Here is an 8,379-nt window from a genome sequence, read left to right as displayed (position 1 = left end):
GGAAAGAGAATTGATAGGATATATAGATATAAAGAGATTTATTATAAGAAATTGGCTCATGTGATTATGGAGCCTGACAAATCCCAAGATCTCCAGTTGGCAAGCTGGAGACCCAAGAAGAGCTGAAGTTACAAGTTCCAGCAGAGACACAGGACAAGCCAATGTATCAGTTCAAGTGTGAAAGGAGGAAAAAATTGATGTCCCATCTCAAAGGCAGTCAAGTAGGAGGACTTCCCTCTTACTCATAGAAGGGTCAGCCTTTTGTACTATTCAGGCCTTCCACTGATTTGATGAGGTCAACCCACATTAGGTAGTGCAATCTGCTTTACTCAGTTTACCAGTTTAAATGTTAATCTCATCCGAAAACACACACACAGACATACCCAGAATAATGTTTGACCGAATGTCTGGGCAACCCCATGGCCCACTCAAGCCGACACAAAATTAACTATCACAGGGTTTTTAGTGAAGTTACCCAGGGAACTGGGTGATATCCATTACCTGGAGTCATGGGGAAAACAGAGTTCAGTTTAGACCTCAGTTGGAAAATTACTCTTGTCAATAGGAGAAATGTTAACTAGCTGTAAGTGCGAGGCACATAAAAAGATGGTCAACATTATTAGTCATAATCCACTCAAGTGGCTAAAATTAAAAGGACTGAGCACACTAAGTGCTGGTGAGGATGCCAAGCAACTGAGATTCAAGGAAATACAAAATGGAACAGGCAGTTGGGAAAACAGGTTGGCAATTCCTATAAACACTCATTTCCTTGATGATTCAGCAATTCGACTTCTATTTCCATAAAAGTAAATAAAAACATATGTCCACAAAAATTCTTGTAAAAGAATGTTAACTGCAGCTTCATTCCTAATAGTTAAAAACTGGAAATAATCCAAATGTTCATCAACACAAGAATGGATAAATAAATCACAAAATATATAATGGAATATAATGGAACACTACTGAGCAATAAAAAGAAATGAACTTCTAACCCATGCAACAAGGATAAATCTCACAAACAGAATACTGAGCAAAAGAAGTTCAAGAACATATGAAACTAATCTATAAAGATAGAAAGCAGAACAGTTGTCTTTGAAGAGAAGGGAGATTGACTGAAAATGGGTAGGAAGTCTTTCTAGGATGATGAAAATGCTCAATATTTTGACAGGAGTTTGGATGATATAGCTGTAAACATATGCCAAACTCAAGGAAAAAAAAGTGTAAGTCCCAAGATTGGGATGAGACTAAGAGCTGTAGAAAGAGCCAGAGGAAAAACTGAAAACTTTCTTGGGCAAATATCGCAGGCACATTGCAGAGTGAATTGGAGGGAAGCCAGGTCTCTGGGAATACGGCTGCTAAAGTCCTTCTTATTAGAAATCAAAGTCTGACAAATTGCCAAAGTAGAGACTGAAAACGAATGTCCAGAAACAAACAAGCCCAAAGCACTATCACAGTACAGACCTGGAGGTCCAAGAACAGAGAGAGAAATGCGAATAGGATCAGCAGAGCATGTTGGACATGAGAGGGGCAAGCTCCAAACCAAGAGTAAACTCTACTCTCTTAGCCACATCTGACTAATTGTCTTGGTAATCCCTCTGTACTTCCTTTCATGATTATTGTAAATATTTGACCTGAAATAATTCTATAGCAAACTCTATTAAGTTCTCATTCTGTGGGTGAATTCAGTCATTCTCAGCTAGCCTTAAGGTGCTCTTCACTAAATCTTGAGTCAAACAGAAATAAGAGTTAATAATCACTAAGGACTTACTAGATGACAGGCAATGTGCTAAATATTCAACCCGCATTATATTCATTTAATCTTGCTCTATTCATGAAGTAGGTGTTGACCATAGAATTCCTATTTTACAGATGAAGAAACTGAGGCTCAATTGGGTAAAAACTTGCCTAAAGTTACTGAGCTAAGAAGGGAGAGGCAGGATTCAAACCCAGGCCATTGGAACTCAGAGGTGACTAACAAGAGTGCTCTATTGCCTCCTTCTAGGAATTTTTCAAACTGAATGGATGCTACCTGAGCATTGTAGAATCAGGGAGCCTCTTGGAATCCTTGCAGTACGTGTGAATGTCCAGGAAACCTACAAAAAGTGGTGACCAGCCAAGGCTGAGAAAGATGTACATACTACCCAAAGGTCCACTAATTAATTCATTTGTTCAACAAACATTTAAGCATCTGCTGTGTGCTAGGCATTGCTTGCCACTAGAAAAAAAAGAACAGAGAGCCAAAAACTATGCTACTACACTTGGCAACACCCTGCTCCAAAATGCACTCATAAGTAAGTCAGACAGAGGAAGACAAATATCATATATCACTTATATGTGGAATCTAAAATAATGATACAAATGACCTATATTCAAAACAGAAACAGACTCACAGACTTTGAAAACAAACTTATGGTTACCAAATGGGAAAAAGGAGGGGATAAATTAGGTTTAACATATACACACTACTACAGATAATCAATAGATAATCAACAAGGACCTACTGTATAGTACAGGAAACTCTACTCAATATTTTGTAATAACCTAAATGGGAAAAGAATCGGAAAAAGAATATTATATGTATGTATGTATATATATATATATAACTGAATCAATTTGCTGTACACCTGAAACTAACCCAACATTGTAAATCAACTACTCCAATGTAGTTGATAAATGTAGAATAAAAATTTTAAAAACAAAAAAAATGCGCTCATAGACAACCAGGCAGAAAACTGTAACCTGATCGCCAATATCCCTTTAAGAAGTCTGGAAACTCAAATATAGAGTCAGTGTAGCATCAACTAAAAGTCTGCAGAGTGGCAGCCACAGGCAATCTAGTATAAGGCTGAACATCTCATACCTACTCAAAGGCTGCTTCTGCTTCATGAACAGTTTCATCAGGCCCTATGATTACTTTGTAATGAAGAAACTGATCATTAATCAATGTTGCCTAAGCAACACACTTAGAATAATAAATCAAGACAGGCTCCTCAACATCAAAACTCTGGGAAATTGCTGGCATATTAGCATTGACGGATTGCTGAGACTTTGCTCTCCTGGGCTGAAGGGGAATTCAGGATGGTTGACAACAGGATGCAAAAACAGACACTACAGGATGAGCAGAATTGATGAGACTGCACAAAGGGAATGCAGAATAAATGCCACAGGAATGGCAGTGTCACACACTGAAGCATAAAGAGCAGGCTTGAGTCCTGGCTATGCCGACACCAGCTGGGTGTATCTCATTTGCCCTTTCCAGGTTCAGTTTCCTCACTTGTAAAGTGAGGTTAAATAGCTCCCGCAATGCCAAACTCATAAAGTTATTGCTAAATGGATGTGAAATTGTCATATAAACTGGTAAAGCATAAAAAGTGAGGTGTTTGGGTCTGGGGGTGCTCTTCTCTACCCAAAAAATTTGATCCAATTAAAAATTGTTAGTATCAGAGCACCAGCCTTCTTAATGGTAACTGGATCTGATTGCTTTGTTTGCATCCAAGGTTTCTGCCTCTTTTGGCCTTTGCTTAAGCAGAGCAGGTGGAAAATAGCAGGAGGGATAACAAGAGGAAAGAAAGAAGGAAAACATGCTTTGCCTGCAGGCAGAGACCATACACAAGGAAACACATCTTCATCATTCTCAGTAACCAAATAAGCCACTTCTCGATCCACAGGGAAGAACATCTGAGCAATGGCAATAAGGATGCAAGCTTCCTCCCCAGAATGTTCTCCAAGGGGCTTGAAGTACTGGTAAAAATTCCAATTTTTATATCAACAGTCAGTTGATTGACTGCACCAACAGACTTTCACAACTCACTTTTTCCATCTCTTGCCATGTCCCACTGCGGAGCCTGGAAATGTTAGTTACTTGACTTCCCAGACTCCCTTGCAGGGAGAGGTAGTCATGTGACATGATTCAGACATAAGTGGAAAAGTACCAAGTAGATCTTCTGGAAAAGATTTTGTTTTTATAATCAGAAAGTAGAGGACTTTCCTCGTGGTGCGGTGGTTAAGACTCTGCCTGCCAATGCAGGGGACACAGGTTTGAGCCCTGGTCTGGGAAGATCCCACATGCCGCAGAGCAACTAAGCCTGTGCACCACAACTACTGAAGCTTGCACGTCTACAGCCCGTGCTCTGCAATAAAGAGAAGTCACCGCAATGAGAAGCCTGCATGCAGCAATGAAGATCCAATGCAGCCAAAAATAAACAAATAAATTTATTTATTTTTTTAAAAAGTATACAAGAAGTTGGTCTTGAATATTATATGGCTGGAGCTGGAGTCACCTGGCGATCATGAAGAAAAAGGCAAGAGAATTGCAAAGATATCACCTCTGACCTTTTTGAGCCACTAAACCCTTGCCAGTAACCACTTCCCAGAGAGAGTATAATCTTGCTAATTGGCAAGCTAAAAGTATATGGCTGAGTCTCATCTTTCCTTCCCCTTCCTATTCAAGTTCATAGTAATTTTAGAAAGAAATACAAATTTTTGCATTTGACTGATTGATTTTTCTATAATTTTTAAAAAGCAATTTAATGTAAACCCTAAGTAGGACTTTTTTCCTGTCCAACTCTCACCAAACGCCTTGGGGAGTGAAGCGATATTTATGTAGGATTGTTTGAAAGATAAGCAGACCATCATTTCTCCAAACTGAAAAGACTCAAACTTGTCTTAGAAACTTCTCCATGAATAGAAAAGGATTCCACCATCGAAGTTTGGGAAATGTTGCACATTTCAGTCATCTCTTGCTGCATAACAAACAACCCCATGACCTCAATTCAACAAGAAACATTCATCTCTCACTCATACATCTTAGACTGACTGTGTTTGGCTAATCTAGACAGAGCTCAGCTGGTCCAGATTCAGGTTATCACCTCATGTGTCTCTTGTCCTAGGAGCAGTGACTCCCCAGCATATGTTCTTCTCATGACAAGGATGGGAAACACCCAGGAGATGAGAAAATATACACAGCATCTCTGAATGCCTAAGCTTGGAAATTCACACTATCTCTTCCACTCACAATTTATGGGCCAAAACAAATTTCATGCCACACCCAACATCAGTGGGTGAGGAGTATGTCCCTTCTATCAAGAGTATATCAATATTTTATAAACTATAATCAACTGACTTACTACTTATCTATTACTCTGCTAGAGTAATGAATTCTTTTCTACCCCACATTTTTAAAAAATTTATTTATTTATTTATTTATTTATTTATTCTTGGCTGTGTTGGGTCTTCGTTTCTCTTTCTGTGCATGGGCTTTCTCTAGTTGTGGCGAGCGGGGGCCACTCTTCATCGCGGTGCGCGGGTCTCTCACTGTTGCGGCCTCTCTTGGGGAGCACAAGCTCCAGACGCGCAGGCTCAGTAGTTGTGGCTCACGGGCCCAGTTGCTCTGCAGCATGTGGGATCTTCCCCGACCAGGGCTCGAACCCGTGTCCCCTGCATTGGCAGGCAGATTCTCAACCACTGCACCACCAGGGAAACCCTACTCCACATATTTTTTAATCCTTAAGATTCTTCCAATAGCAAAGGATAGAACTCCAACTCTAACCAACTTAAGTTAAAAACAAAATCCAATCTTTTGACTCACTTATTGAAAATCTCAAGGGAAGGTCAAGCTTCAGGAGCCAAATAAAGTCATCAATGCTTACTCTCTTCATCTCTTGGCTATTTACCTCTATGTTGGCTTCATTCTCAAGTGATAATAATAGTAATAAAACAACTCTGGTAGATTGAATCATTGTTTACTATTCTTCATGCCCTCCCTGTATTAGAATTCTATACCCTTTTATATAACATGACTACCTCCATGATAGAGGGTGGAGTATATTTCCCAATCCTACTGTTAGTGACTTGGCGGTATGACCTTTGTCCACTGGAATTGAACATAAGTGACAGTGTGCCAGTTTCTGAATAAGGCCTCAAGAGAAATCAGTTATTTTGCTCACTCTATCCCACATCTGCAACTCACCAAAAAAAGACCATGATCCAGGTAGCCACTGGTTCAGAGAGAACATGTTGCATGTGGAACAGACTGAATCCCAAGTCTGTTTTCTTAACTATTAAAATCACAGTTACTCCTATGTTCCAGACTTCTTCTCAGTGGGCTGGAAGGGTAGATGAACCGTTTATAAACATCTCTGTATGCTGGTATTAGTCAGCTAGGACTGCCATAACAAAATACCATAGACTGGATGGCTTAAACAACAGCAATTTATCTTCTTACTGCTCTGGAGGCTGGGAAGTCTAAGACCAAGGTGCCAGCCCATTCAAGTCCTGGTAAGGGCTTTCCTCCTGGCTTGCAGACAGCCACCATTCCTCTGTGTCCTCACATGGTGGGGAGAGAGAGATCTAGTAGATCTCCCTCTTCTTATAAGGCACCAGCACTATCAACTCTTATGACCTTAATTTAACCTTAACTCCTCTTCACAGGCCATATCTCCAAATACAGTCATATTAGAGGTTAAGACCTCAACATATGAATTTGGAAGGAATGCAATTTGGTCCTTAGCAATCCCTAAGCTTTAAAATTTCAGCTTCCCAGGGGTCCTCCAGACCAGGAAATACCAGCATCTGGTGCTAATTCAAGCCATGATCATTATATTGTTTATCATCACAATTATGTGCTAGAGGTTGTAACATTCATTCATTCAAATTTCAAAGGCTTCAGGAAGATCAAGATCTTTGAGGCTGGAGTGAGGGAAGCAAGGAGAAAGTAGTAGAAAATGAGGATGGAAAGGAGACAGGAGGCAGACTGTGTAGGCTTAGTAGAACATGGGAAGAACTTAAATTGGGGGATTGAAATTACGGGGCTATAGTCCTTGGACATATGTGTTTAAAAGAGAGGAGAGAGAAAGCTATGTGTATTGTATCCTATCGTCATAGTCAGTTCAGGCTACTACAACAAAAATCTCATATACTGGGTGGCTTAAACAACAAACATTTATTCCTCACAGTTCTGGAGACTGGGAAGCTCAAGATCAAGCCACTGGCATATTCAGTGTCTGCTAAGAGTCTGCTTCCTGGTTCATAGACAGTTGTCTTCTCACTGAGTCCTCATGTGATGGAAAAGGGTGTGAGAGCTCTCTGGAGCCTCCTTTAAAGAGCACAAATCCTATTCATGAGGACTCCATTCTCATGACCTAATCACCTCCCCAAATGCCAACTCCTAAACACATTGGAGGTTAGTATTTCAACATATAAGTTCTGGGGGGAACACAAATATTCAGTCTATAGCACCCATTATATGTCAGGAACTGCACTAGAACTGTATGCCCTCTGTATGCTGTTCGTTGCATTTAAATATACATAATGTTTATTGAGTGACAAGCATAAGCAGCAATTCTAGAAATCAAGACCTATTTTATATTCCAAATCAACAGTAAGGTGTGAGGGGAAGAGGTACGTAATTAAACCTCTCTGACCTTTCCTTAGTTCAAGACAGAATAAATACATGATTACACATAGGGAACGTGGAAGTCGTATAAACAGCCCATTAAACTCAATCGTACACATAATAACCTGTTTTCTATTCCACCTGGTAAGTTAAATATCCAACTTTTAATTTCCAAATGATGTCTTATGCAATCATTGCAATTACCATCCTATTCAACTTCAGAGGTAATTTAAACTGTGGGTCACTTCTCCACCAAGAAATCTATTTGTAATATGAAATTCTGGCTTGGATTCCAAGGATAAATATTATCCTCCAAACAAATTCAAGTTGAAGGTAATTCACAAATAATGGTTTGAAAAGGAAATAAACAGTGTGTGCAAACAACGTGATTGAATAACCAAGAAAATAAAAAGAATTAGCTGAAGAAATATAGGAATTCATAAAAGAGTTCAGTAAGATGGCTGGATACAAGATAAATATACAGAAATCAATATGTTTCCCACAAGCCAATAATGTAAGAAGGTTCCACTCCCAAAAGTATACATATGCATCTAGGAATGATCTTTAAGAGAAGGGTATATTTTTTATATGAAGAACTTACAAAACTACTGCTTAAACCCACAAAAAATGAATAACTTGAATGAATATGCACAAAAATTATATTAGTTTTATTTATAAATGTTTATGACATGTCAGACAGACTCAGGGATAAGTATTTATAGATATCACTAACCTCAAATGATTTTCTCCAACTCTGTAACATAGATTTATTTCCTATGATATATAGATGTAGAAACTGAAGCTTAGAAGAGTAATTTTCTCAAGATAAGCAAGTCAACATGAAATCTTTAGAATGTCAAATCTGATTGTGCAACTGACCTATTGAAATCCCTTCACTAGTTTTTGTCTGAAAATAGAACAAAATTTTGCAAAGATTTGCCTGAAGGTCCCTGCTACCTCTGCAGGATTATTTCAAGCCACTCTTT

This window comes from Lipotes vexillifer, unplaced genomic scaffold, assembly GCF_000442215.2.
Source record: "Lipotes vexillifer unplaced genomic scaffold, Lipotes_vexillifer_v1.1 scaffold306, whole genome shotgun sequence".
In the NCBI taxonomy this organism is placed as follows: domain Eukaryota; kingdom Metazoa; phylum Chordata; class Mammalia; order Artiodactyla; family Lipotidae; genus Lipotes; species Lipotes vexillifer.
The sequence above is the reverse complement of the archived record's forward strand: the minus strand, read 5'-3'. Positions refer to the sequence as shown.